Genomic DNA, 12,956 nt, shown 5'->3' with positions numbered 1-12,956 from the left:
ATCCAAATGTTGATGCCATCAAATGGTCAAAGGATTGCCTGAAAACATATGAAAGAGGCAAGCCCTTCCTACCAAACTGGGACATCCAGTGCCTACCACTTGGAATGAGAAGGTTCCATGATTGGTACTTGCGTGTTCTCCCAACGAGCATAGATCTCATACAAGCATGCTTCCCCACCGGCACATTTGGAAGCCCAGCCGGAAAAATTTTCTTTGACTTCAATGACATGCACACATGCTTTCACCTAGGAGAAATAGAGATGAATCTAATTCACACGTGGTGCATGTAAGTCCTTTTCCTTCCGATATGATATGAATGTAATCTTTGAATCTTATTGTAACTAACCCACGCCATGATTTGTAGAATGCAAGTGCACATTGCCAAACAAATGCCAAGTGTGAAAGCCAGGTATCTAGACCCTCAAGCTATAGCCCAAATAAATTTTAATTACCCTAAACAGTGGACACTGGATGCCAAAGAGCTAGCTACTGCAAAGACTCTTTGGGAGAAAGAGCGCATCCGTACGATGAAACTAAGGAAAGAGTCCCTTAAGGTTGCGGCATACATTGCCCTGGCTTTCAAAAATCTCCAACAACACTCTACTATATGGCTACCATACAACTTCGAGTAAGTTTAACTCTATACTTAAAGCTTTGTTCGATATATTTTATTCGATGCAAAAGAGCTTATCTAGTTCTATGATTGAATCCATGCAGCGACCACTAGATTTGTATAGCCGTCGATGTCGGGAGGAGCATGGCATGGGTCTTTGATTCAATAGATAGGTACCTGGTGACATACAAAGACTTCATATCGATTCTCAAGACGTATACATATCGACAATCCTCATTAGCTTATATGTTTGTATACATACTTATAACGTTCACTTTTGGATTCTAACAAGTTGTATTTGCTAAAATAATTCAAACAGGGCATTTAGGTTCTATGTCACTAATCATCACGGAAGGCATGATCCAGCAAGGAATGAAAAGCTGGCTATAAAAACACTATGTGCAGTAAGTGTAACTTACTTCTTCAGTACTCCATTACATGGCTGTCAAAAGCATTACTTAACATTTTCATATGCAAAACACACAGTGCCCCAAGCAGAAGCCTAGGAATGTACATTGTGGATACTATATATGTTCTATGATGAGTAACACCGGTGCCTACAGGAGACACCCCTTAAGGGTAAGTTTGAACCTCTTCACCCGTAGTATAAAAACTTCGTACATGGTATGAAATACTAAACCAAAACTTGTTCTCATGTAGTGGAGAGAAGAGAAAGGAATGAAAAGAGACCCATACAAGGATGACCAACTCTTAGAGCTCAACGATGACCTTTGCAACTTCATATTGGACCAGATTGTACACGTCAAAGGCGCCTACCATGACCGAGGGTTTGACTTAGGTAGAAATCCTCAGTACCAACACCTTCATGAGACTAAAAGGCTAGCTCAAGGACGTTGATAACAATGTGTATGGAATTTGTATATTTAATGATGGATTGTATATATTTTTGTGAATTAGACTTGTAATTGTAGTTTATATAATACTCTTGTGCTTGTAGTCGCAGTTGAAACGCTGGTCGCGGGCGTTCGGCAATGCGAATGCGGCTCAGAACATTGGTCGCGGGGTGTTCGGCAGCGCGAATGCTGGACGGAATACGCAGAAACAAACAGTGTTCTGGTCAAATTTGAATTATAAATTTGATTTTTTGTGGGAAAACGTACTGTAGGGGCGGTTCTAGATTGAACCACCCCTACAAATAGGTATTATAGAGGCGGCTGGTACTACAGCCACTCCTATAAATTGATTTATAGGGGCGGCTAGTAGTACGAGCCGCCCCTACAAATCGATTTGTAGGGGCGGCCTAGGAACCGCCCCTACAAATGCATGATTTGTAGAGACGGTTCGATAGGAGCGGCTGGCCAAACTGCCCCTACAAAAGGGTTACAAGCTGCCCCTAAAAATCGATTTTGTAGTAGTGTACCACATGAATAGCTCCGACGCCATGCCCTTGTACAGCACCTCCTAGTGTGCGCCCGTGCCAGGGTCCTGCATGTTGGCCCTAGATCTCCGGTACGGATGAGCCGACCACTCATCAGCGTTGTTGATCATACACTATGGCTAAAGGTAGAAGAAGGGAGGGAGAACAGAGCACACACTCACACAGCACAAGCACTAGTGTTGACCGGAGCTATGAAGATGAGATGGCAAAACTGAACTCTCTCTTTACTGAGTTGTAGTGGGAAAGTATATATATTACTCTACTCATCTAATCCTAGTACACAGACATGTCAGCTGTCATGCTGCTACAGTGATTAGATATGACAATAGGACTAAGTTTGGTGTCTACCCCTGCTGTGGCTACAGTGCGGCAGGGTAGCCTTTTTGGCACATGTCCCCTACCATGCGTTCACACAGGGGAGCAGTAGATTACTTAACCCATTCTTTCCCTAATCCTGCTGCTAACCCTAGAACTCCCTCCATGCTGATCTTCTTTAGCTCCATGTACCGAAGATGGCCGAGCGACTTGGTGAGGACATCCGTGAGTTGCCGACCAGTTTCAATGAACTCGATGACAATCTGCCCTCCATCGACACAGTCCTAGAGGAAGTGGAACTTGACATCGATGTGCTTCCTCTGGTCGTGGAGAACTGGATTCTTCACGAGGGCGATGTTGGGATGGTTGTACACCACTAGTGCTGGTGGGTGAGCTTCCACATGGGTCAGCTTGCCTAGTAGCTGACATAGCCACATAGCTTGGCACGTCGCTATGGCCACCGCCACGTACTCTACCTTGCACATAGACAGCGCCACCACCTTCTGTTTTAGTGACATCCATGAGATTGGAGCCGACCCAAGGAAAACGAGCACACTAGAGATGCTCTATCGTCCGTCGATGTCCCCCGCCATGTCTGCATCGTTGAACACAGTGAGCTGCAACCTACTTCCACCGGTCTTGGGAAAAACAATCCCCTCATCCACCGTACCCTTGATGTAGCGCAGCAGCTGCTTCACCGCATTCCAGTGATCCTCTCGGGTATCCTCCATGAAGCGGCTGACATAGCCTATGATGAACGCAATGTCCGGCCTTGTATGGACTAGGTAGCACAGACCATCGATGATGCTCTGGTAGAGGGTTGCATCTACCTTCACCGCGGTACTGGCCTTCGTCAGCTTTAGTTGCTCCTCCATTGGAGTCACGCATGGCTTGCACTTAGCCATGCCGCTCCACTCCAACAGCTTCAAGGTGTACGCACTCTGACCGAGTGTGAGCGTCTCCTTTCCCTGTCTCACCTCGATGCCGAGGTAGTAGGAGAGCACACTGAGATCACTCATTCGAAAACAAGCCGCCATCTCACGCTTGAAGTTGTCGATGTCCTCCACATGTGCACCGGCGATGATTAAGTCATTCACATACACGTCGATGATGAGCTCCTCCTTTCCCCATCGCTGTGTGTAAAGCGCATGCTCGGTTGTGCACTATGTGAACCCAAGCTCACCCAGCGTGGAGTCAAGCTTGGTGTTCCATGCTCGCGGGGCCTACCATAGCCCGTAGAGCGCCTTGCGTAGTCGAAGCACCCTGTGCTCCGCTCCCTTGATGGTGAAACCCAAAGGTTGTCTAACAAAGACTGTCTCTGCTAGCTTGCCATTGAGGAAGGCTGATTTTATGTCCAGGAGATGGACCCGCTAGTCCTATGCTGCTGCCAAAGCTAGTAGCAGTCGGACAAACTCCATGTGCGCTACCAGCACAAATACTTCCTCGAAGTTGATACCCTCACGCTGGACAAAGCCTCGGACGATGAGGCACGCCTTGTCCTTAACAATGGTGCCATGCTCATCCTGTTTGACCTTGTACACCCACTTTAGGCTGATCAGATGGCATCCTGGAGGTGGATCAATGAGCTCCCAAGTCTTGTTTTCCTCAATCGCCTTCATCTCCTCTAGCATTGCCCATCGCCAATGTGCATCGTGCTCAGCCAGCATGAACATGGGTGGTTCCTCTGCACTGATGAGAAGCAGCACTGGGTCATTAAGCAGCCAACCTACCAGGCCTAAGGGTCCTATGCCATTGATGATGTCATCTAGCCTGTGAAACCGCACCTCCTCACCATCATAGAAAGCATCCACAAACTCAGTGATGTCGCTGGAGGTAAGGCGAACTCGATCGGTGTTGAAGGAGTTCCCTGTATCGCTAGAGTGGTCGGCACAGCACCTAGAGTGCTCGGCACCCTGACTACAGTTCTCGACACTACTCCTGGACCACTTGTCACCACTCCTGGAGTGGTCAGCACCACTGTAGTAGTGCTCCACACCAGTCTTGGAGTGGTCGGCACCTGTTCTGGAGTGGTCGACACCACTATAGGACTGCTCGGCACCATTTCTGGAGTGCTTGGCACCACCCCAGGAGTGCTCGGCTCTATTTCTAGTGAGTGGTTGGCTCACCCATGCTGGAGATCTAGGGGCCAACAAGTGGTATTAGAGCCATACAAGTGTCATCATTGGACTAACTGCTAGCGATGACGGATGGTTTGGAGATGGGCGACAGCAGCGGCGCTGCTGTGGCTGCCCAGCAATGATAGGATGTCATCGTGCACACAGTGCAGGAAGTTAGCAGCACCAGTTGGCCGATGCTAACTTGCACCAACTATGGAGAGTGGGTGGTGACCACGAAGGTCAAGCTCAGAGCCCGATGGCTCTGGAATGCTATTGACAAGGGCACCGACAACAAACAAGATGACATGTCAGCGTTGGAGGCTATCCTCGCTGCTATGCCAGTGGAGTATAGGGAGCCGTTGGGGGTGAAGAGCTCTGCTAAGGAGGTGTGGGAGGCCATTGCGACGATGTGCGTCGGTTCTGACCGCGCAAAGAAGGCGATGGCCTAGCTGCTTAAGCAGTTGTATGCCAACCTCAAGTTTAAGGATGGTGAATCAGTGAAGGACTTCTCCCTCCACCTGTAGACGCTCATCAACAAGCTGAGGAGCCATGGCGTCACCATCAACAAAGAAGAGGTGGTCTCTAAGTACTCCACTCCGTGTTAGTGAAGTACATACATATCGCTTCCTCCATAGAGACGATGCTGGACCTATCCACCCTCACCATTGAGGATGTGACTAGCCACAACAACGATGGACAGCGGCAAGCTGCTGCTGACAGAGAAGGAGTAGGCTGCCTAGAGAAACTCTAGGGTAGCCCCCTCCAGCTGTGGTGGCGATGGCAAGCACCGTGGCAAGGCTTCTTTGTTGCAGAACTGACCAATTTATAAGAGTACAAGTACAATGGTAGCCCACAAGCGGTCGCACTGTCATACTTGAGCCTATATAAACCTGGTAGTCTATCGAGTACCATGACGGGTCTCAATAAACGATCCACAAACAACCAAGATCGTACATGATTCAACATACATGTCACATATTACATAAAGTTCACAGATACATTTCCATCATTAGAGTATGAAACAGAGTTATTACAAACCAAGTTTGATAGATAATAGCGGAAGCAAATTAAGTTTGAAAGTAGCATTTGCCAACATAGTTTAATACAGTGTCAACCTACGATCATAGTCCACAAAAGCATATAGAGGGATTAGTAGAGAAGCCTGCCCAAGGCTTACTCCTCATCCATGGCGGGATAGAAGCAACTCTTGCAATATCCATGATATACTGTGCCAAACATGTGGTATATCATTTTAAGAGCATACAATAGTAACCATAGCAGGTATAGTAATTCCATGTTTACCCGAACCATCATATTCCATAATGCAATTACTATGATGTTGGGACTAGCCAAGTTTCTCACTATCCGAGAGAGATGGCGATTCGAATCAATTTCAACTAGCTGGGAATTTATTCCAAACACAAACTCAGGCGGACCTAATCAACGGTCACCTTAGTCACCTTTGGTACAACTCAAGTACACATGTCGTGGGTTTGTCCAGCACCACACAATTAGGGACAACCAACTGCCAGGACGTTTAGGCCCAGCCTACCCTTGGGCTCACGTCTGCCTTCCCCGCACATCCTTACTACCATCTAGAGTGTGCACTCTGACAGAGCGGGGCTCAGCCTAAGTTGAGCTACTCGGCTTTGCGGTCGGAACGAGTTATCCAGCCAGCTAAGTGATAGGCATGCGTTTAATCTTGTCAGAAGCGCCAACAACGGTATGGTCCTTAATCGGCACAGACAGAATCACATGAGTCAACCTACACATAGACCCCGCCTGACCTCGATTTACCTTACCCCATGGTTCTTTTCCATAATAGCACATACATCCAATCGTGCTTCGGTATCCACCTTTATCTCGCAGGTGACAGGAAATCACCCGACTTCTACCGGTCTAAGCAGGGCTAAACATATATTCGATCCTGGACCTACACAAGGTTAAAGGGATATTTCTGGACAAGGAAATTATATGCATCAAGTGGTTCCAATCAACTCTTATAACCTAATGCATCAATCATAAAGGACTCGAGTAATATTTTATAAAACACTGGGAGACTTAGAATGCTCCGGGGCTTGCCTTTTAGAAAAGAAGTGGGCGATGTCAGGGCACTCCAGAAGCTCTTCAAGGGTCTGCTCCTTGCCTTTGGAAGCTGCAGCTTGAGGAATCTCCTGCTGGTCCCCTTCCTCTCCTTCGTTGAACTCCAGCAACGTTATCTCCTCTATCGATCCTAGATGCATGAATATGGCATAAGATTTTGTGAATGCATATATGCTGAGAAGTATAGTATGTTGACACCAGATGAATGCATTCTTGTAAGTATTCTTAATAGCATGGTGTTAAAGTAATAACAAGTGCATCACATTTTGCTGAGTATGTGCATATCTCTTCTTGATTACTTAATCAAACACTTCAACAATTTATTTATTACACCACAAAACAACAGCTACTTGTTTTACTCATAACTGAAGTCCTACTTATCCAAATATTGTGATCTTGGACTTTCTAGAAAGCTTATGAAATTGTCTACAACTCATATTTAATCACAAAAAGCTAATTCACAATCTATCCTACCGAAAATAGGCAATCAATCCAGTGCTGTCTAGAAATTCCAGAGAGCGAGCATTTCAGAATACTAACTTTAAACAGCTATAACTCCTAAACCCTTTTGCCCATTGTCCTGAAATTTTAACACAAGATATATGAAGAAATTACCTATAGCTTTGTTATTAACTATTTTTACAGCAAACATCATTTTTACCATGCAACATACCAAACCACAGAATCTGTCCAAAAACCATTTTCACCCAAATTATAAAGCAACGATATTTTTACTGTATATAAACATTCCAAATTTGACCTCACCAAGCATACCAACAGTTCAAGGACATCAAATAAACTCAAGAAAACATAATTTCCACTCCCAAACTATTCATTTAAATGCCTTTATCAATTTAACTAGATAATTAGGTTAAATAATAAATATATACCCAATGTGCATAATAAATTCTCAAAAAATTACAGTGGACTCCTAAAACTCATAATAGGCTACTGTGAAAATTTCATACCATTGACACATGTATAACTTCCTATGCGAAAATGATAAGCTAGCAAGGGTTAATTTAGTGAAAATAGAAAACCCTATAGAAAAGTGTCAAACAATAGATTATATATTTTTCCTAGCTTCACATTAGTGCCATACTATTGTACAAAAATTTGCATAGCAATATATTACATATTTTTATCCCTACAAATTTCCTTAGAAAATGCCATTTATTAATAAATACATAGAAAGACATACTTAAATCAAGTTTACAGCAAACTTATTATTTTTTCTAGCTAGAGCATGTCAATACAAAACCCACAAAACTGGAATCACAATTTTAAGAGTTTTCTAGCTCAAGATATATAATTTACAAAATTGTAAACATACAAAAAGTATTTATCTAAATGCATTTTAATCCTTAATAAAAACATCAGAAATTGTACCTATCATATTTTTAGAAAATACTACACTTCCTATGGAACACTACAAAATTTGGTTCACAAGATTTGGATCTCTACAACTCCACTTATAATTTTTCAAAGTTGCACACCAAAACTAAAAATAAAAGAGCTATCTTCATTACTGAGCTGCTGACAGTCGGGACCCACGCACCAGACGGGCCCACGTGTCAGCGACGGCAACAACAGAGGAGCGTGCGGAATCGACCAGAGTTCACCGACGGTGACATCTATGGCGATGGCACCAGAACCACAGTGACCTCCGAGACCTGGCGCACACACTAGGCTAGCTATTTAGACGGATTAGCGAAGCTAAGCTTGATGGTGGTGGCCATGGCGGAGTGGGACTACGGCGATACACTGGCGGTGACCGTGACTACTTGATCGGGGGCTCAACCAAGCGTCTACAAGCTATGATGAAGCTAGCTCACCAATTATTATGGTGAAAGGCGGTCGAAGGCGGTGCGGCCACGATGATGGAGTACGGTGGCAAAGCAATGGCGAGGACCGCGCGTGGCATGGCGGCTCACCGTGCGCTTTTAGCTAGCGAGTATGGTGCGGTGGGACGGTGGGAGTACAACGGCACTGCTGCATGGTGAAGGGATGATGCGGTGCGAGCCAAGGCCAGCAATGGCGTCGGCCAAGCTGCTGCGCTGCTGCGGGCGACGAAGGAGGAGGCAGGGAAAATGAAATGTGAGAGCGGGGAGGGAGCGGGCGAGTGCTGGGGTTGTTGAAGGCGCGCTCTGGCTTGGTGTGGCTTGGCTGGTCAGGGCAATGGCAACGCGTGGCTTCACTTCCTCCACTTGGCGGACAGCGTCTGTGCGCCGATCGGCCACCGAAGCCAAGCCGATTCAATCATCAGCGTTCGACCGTCCGACTGACCACACAACTTGACAGTGTTCAAACTCCTGATCCAAGGCATATTAGCGAAAACTTCCTAAACCAAAATTGTAGACCTATATACCAGCTACAAATCTTATTTAAGGATCTAGTTCTAAATCTCAACCAATACCGAGTAATATCATCCCAAAGTCAGCACGACAAAACTGTAAAAGCATAAACACTTAGAAATTTTCTAAGTGTTGGAAATCAGTGAATTGTTGACTTTTTGTGAGCTCAAAAAGACTAATCTATTCGCATAATTAGCTCATGACCCAAAAATAAAAGCTGTTGCTCTACTCAAATACTACAACTTTGCTTTAGTGACCACATACATGCAAAGTCTCTATCATATGGTTCAAACTAGGTCAAACCTACTACATTCAAATGATGACTCACACTTGAACCATGACTTAGTGACCAAATTACCCTCAGTCATGAATACCAAAGTTGTTCATAATGACATTCTAAACATGTTTAAGCTATTCCTAAGGTCACACAATCATTTCATACATTGGTTACACATAAAGATTTCCAGGTCCACATACATAGCATCACTTAAGGGCTTGATTAGACAAAGTGATCTTCATGAACAATGTTACATTAGTCATCCTAAGTGTAGCTAAGATGTTTTAGTGACTCACATCAACCATTTACATGTATTCACTCATGATCATATGCATATATACAAAGAAACATAAAATAACCAACATGTTTCATATGTCTCAATCACATGTTTCAAATGTAAAAGCATAAATGTGAATGCTTGATGCTCATGCTCATGCAATGAAAGTCAAATTATGCAAGTCTAACACCTAGGGTGTTACAGCCCCTCCCCCTTATAAAAATCTCATCCCAAGATTTGCATGACCTACCATTCTTGGAAAAAGGCGGGATAAACCTCACGTAAATAATCCTCTCATTCCCATGTGGCATCTAGTTCACTGTGATTGTTCTGCACCACCTTATAGAACTTAATAATCTTACTCCATGTCACTCTTTCCATCTCTTCTAACACTCAAATTGGCTTCTCTTCATAGGTCAAATCCAATTGAAGCTTTATGTTGGTGGGTGCAATAGCTTCCTCAGGTACACGAAGACATCTCTTCAACTGAGAAACATGGAATACATTGAATATTGCACTCATCTCTGGTGCAAGTTGTAGCTTATAAGCGACATTTCCATTTCGTTCAATAATCTTGTACGGCCCTACATATCTAGGCGCAAGCTTCCTTTTTACTCCAAATCTCTACACTCCTTTCATGGGTGACACTTTCAAGTATACGTAGTCTCCCACTTCAAAAGTCAGTGGTCTTCTTCTTTTATCAGCATAACTCTTTTGCCTGGATTGAGCTGCTTTCATATGTTGTTGGATAATACACACTTGCTCTTCAGCTTCAGTGACAAAGTCAATACCAAAGTATCTCCTTTCACCGGGCTCAATCCAATTCAATGGGGTTCTACATTTTCTGCCGTACAAGGCTTCAAAAGGATCCATCTTGATGTTTGCTTGATAACTGTTATTATAGGAGAACTCAGCTAAAGGTAACCATTTCTCCCATGAACCCTTGGAAGATATAACACAAGCTCTCAGCAAATCTTCTAAGATCTGGTTCACTCACTCAGTCTATCCTGAAGTTTGTGGATGGTATGCCGAACTTCTGATCAGTTTAGTCCCTAAAGCCTAGTGCAAGTGCTCCTAGAAATGAGCTATAAACTAGGGTCCTCGATCTGAGATTATAGTCCTAGGTACTCCATGTAGTCTCACGATCTGAGAAACATATAGCTCAACATACTTCCCAACTAGAACCTTGTGTTCACCGGCATAAAATGTGCTGACTTGGTGAGACGATCTATAATGACCCATATGGAATCATGACCTTGCTGTGTCAATGGAAGGCCTGTGATAAAGTCCACACTAATTTCTTCCCATTTCCAGCCTAGGATAGGCAATGGCTGAAGTAATCTAGCAGATTTCATATGAACAACTTTTACTCTACTACAGTTATCGCATCTAGCGACATAGGCCGCGATCTCCTTCATCTTAGTCCACCAAAAATAGGTTTTCAAATCTTGATACATCTTACTACTACCTAGATGAATAGACAATTTGGACGAATGAGCTTCATCTAGAATTTGATTTCTAAGCTCATGGTCTTTCGGTAATACAAGTCAGTCCTCAAACCATAGCACACCCCTTTCATCTAATCTAAAATGCTTAGTTTCTTGCTCTTGCATCTTTCTCTTGATGTGAAATATACCTACATCTATCTTCTATAGTTTTATGATTTTGCTCTCAAGTGAACAACTGATAATGATATTGTGCAGTACAACAGGATGTAACAAATTAAATCCATCTTCCAACAATGCTTCCATAGTGTTGCAATGAGATTTCTGACTAAGTGCATCGGCTACAACATTGGCTTTCCCTGGATGGAAGTGCACTTCCAAATTATAGTCCTTAATCAGCTCTAGCCATCTTTGTTGTCTCATGTTCAGCTCAGGTTGGGTGAAGATATACTTGAGACTTTTGTGGTCAGTATAGATATGACAAACATTGCCCAACAAATAATGTCTCCATATCTTTAATGCATGAACTACTGCTGCAAGTTCTAAATCATGAGTAGGGTAGTTGACTTCATGTTTTCTCAATTGCTGAGAAGCATATGCAATAACTCTTCCTTCTTGCATGAGCACACACCCTAAACCTATACCCGATGCATCACAAAACACATCGAAAGGCTTTTCAATGTTGGGTTGTGCTAAAACAGGAGCTGTAGTTAATAGAGTCCTAAGGGTGTGAAATGCTGCTTCACATTCTGGTGTCCACTTGAACTTCTCATCTTTCTAAAGTAGCCTAGTCATGGGTGAAAGCATCTAGGCCCCTACTTGGGTTTCAGTGATTAATGACAATACATGATTACTATAGCTAATGTGTGTTTTGCAGAGGCAATTAAGTTAGGTCATGGTAATGGAGATCGATTGGGCAATCATGGTGGTCATGCCCCTACGATGAAAATTGTTTCGGTTTTCAAAGGATGAACGACAAGGTTAAGGATGGACTAGTTCTAAGTGTCGATTGGCATTGAAGAGACACTTAGATTAGTTTAGGACTTTGTTTTTCCTTTGGCTATACTATTAAGGGGGGTATGGACGGGTAGCATGACTTAGGTGAGTCTAGTGAGTTAGGTGTGGTGCACACTTGCTAAATCTAGCACTAGGTAGCTCCAAAATAGCCCTTAGATCCAATGGAGCAAACTTCATTCACGTATGTTCGAAAGTTAGAAGTGAATGGAGGGTCAAATACTGACCGGACGCTGGCTCTAGTGTGACTGAATGCTGGCTCAGGGTTCGGTCAGTTTTTTTGACCAAGGTGATTTTGTCTGGTGCGACCGGACGCTAAGAGGTCAAGTGACCGGTCGACTCTAGTAAGGTTCTAGAGAGGGAAAATCTCAACCAGACGTGTCTGGTCAGTGCTGACCAGACATTGGCCCACATTTGGTCACACTGTAAACATTGGAGCTTGGGGTGAACTGATCGGCGTGTCCGGTCAACATGATCGGAGCGTCCGATCCCCCCATAGAGGCACATAATTGTTCGTTTTTCAGCCCATGTTATAAATACTTCCTCCATTCGTGTGTGGGGGTACTTTTGCTCATTCCAACAGCTGAGAAACACCTTTGAGAGTACCAAGAAGAGCAAGGTCCTAGTGAGGTGATTGAGATTTGAGAATCCCAAAGAGAGCCCTCATTAGTGAGATCAAGAGTAGCAAAGTGTGCATCCACTCTTCTCATTAGGCTTGTCATGGTCAAGTGAGAGTTCATGCTTGTTACTCTCGGTGATCGCCATCACCTAGATGGATTGGTGGTGATTGGGAGCTTGGAGATCATCCGGAGAGCTTGTGGATGACCCAACTCAAGTTGTGAGCGGTTGTGGGTGATTCACCGTGATGGAGTGTCGAAGAATCAACCCATAGACAGCACTTGATCCTTGTGCGGATCAAGGGGGAGCTACACCCTTGTGCAGGTGCTCCAACAAGGACTAGTGGGGAGTGGCGACTCTCCAATACCTCAACAAAACATCGCTGTGTTCCTCCTTCTCTCTTTATTTTAAGCAATTGAATTCT

General features: G+C 44.2%; 1 pseudogene; it reads right to left on the bottom strand.

Moving 5' to 3' along the window:
• Positions 1-1,954: 1,954 nt before the first annotated feature.
• Positions 1,955-12,956, bottom strand: part of LOC136495601 (amine oxidase [copper-containing] gamma 2-like) — a 40,809-nt pseudogene continuing 29,807 nt past the window's right edge.

This window comes from Miscanthus floridulus, chromosome 12 (assembly GCF_019320115.1).
Source record: "Miscanthus floridulus cultivar M001 chromosome 12, ASM1932011v1, whole genome shotgun sequence".
Lineage (NCBI taxonomy): Eukaryota > Viridiplantae > Streptophyta > Magnoliopsida > Poales > Poaceae > Miscanthus > Miscanthus floridulus.
The sequence above is the reverse complement of the archived record's forward strand: the minus strand, read 5'-3'. Positions and strand labels throughout refer to the sequence as shown.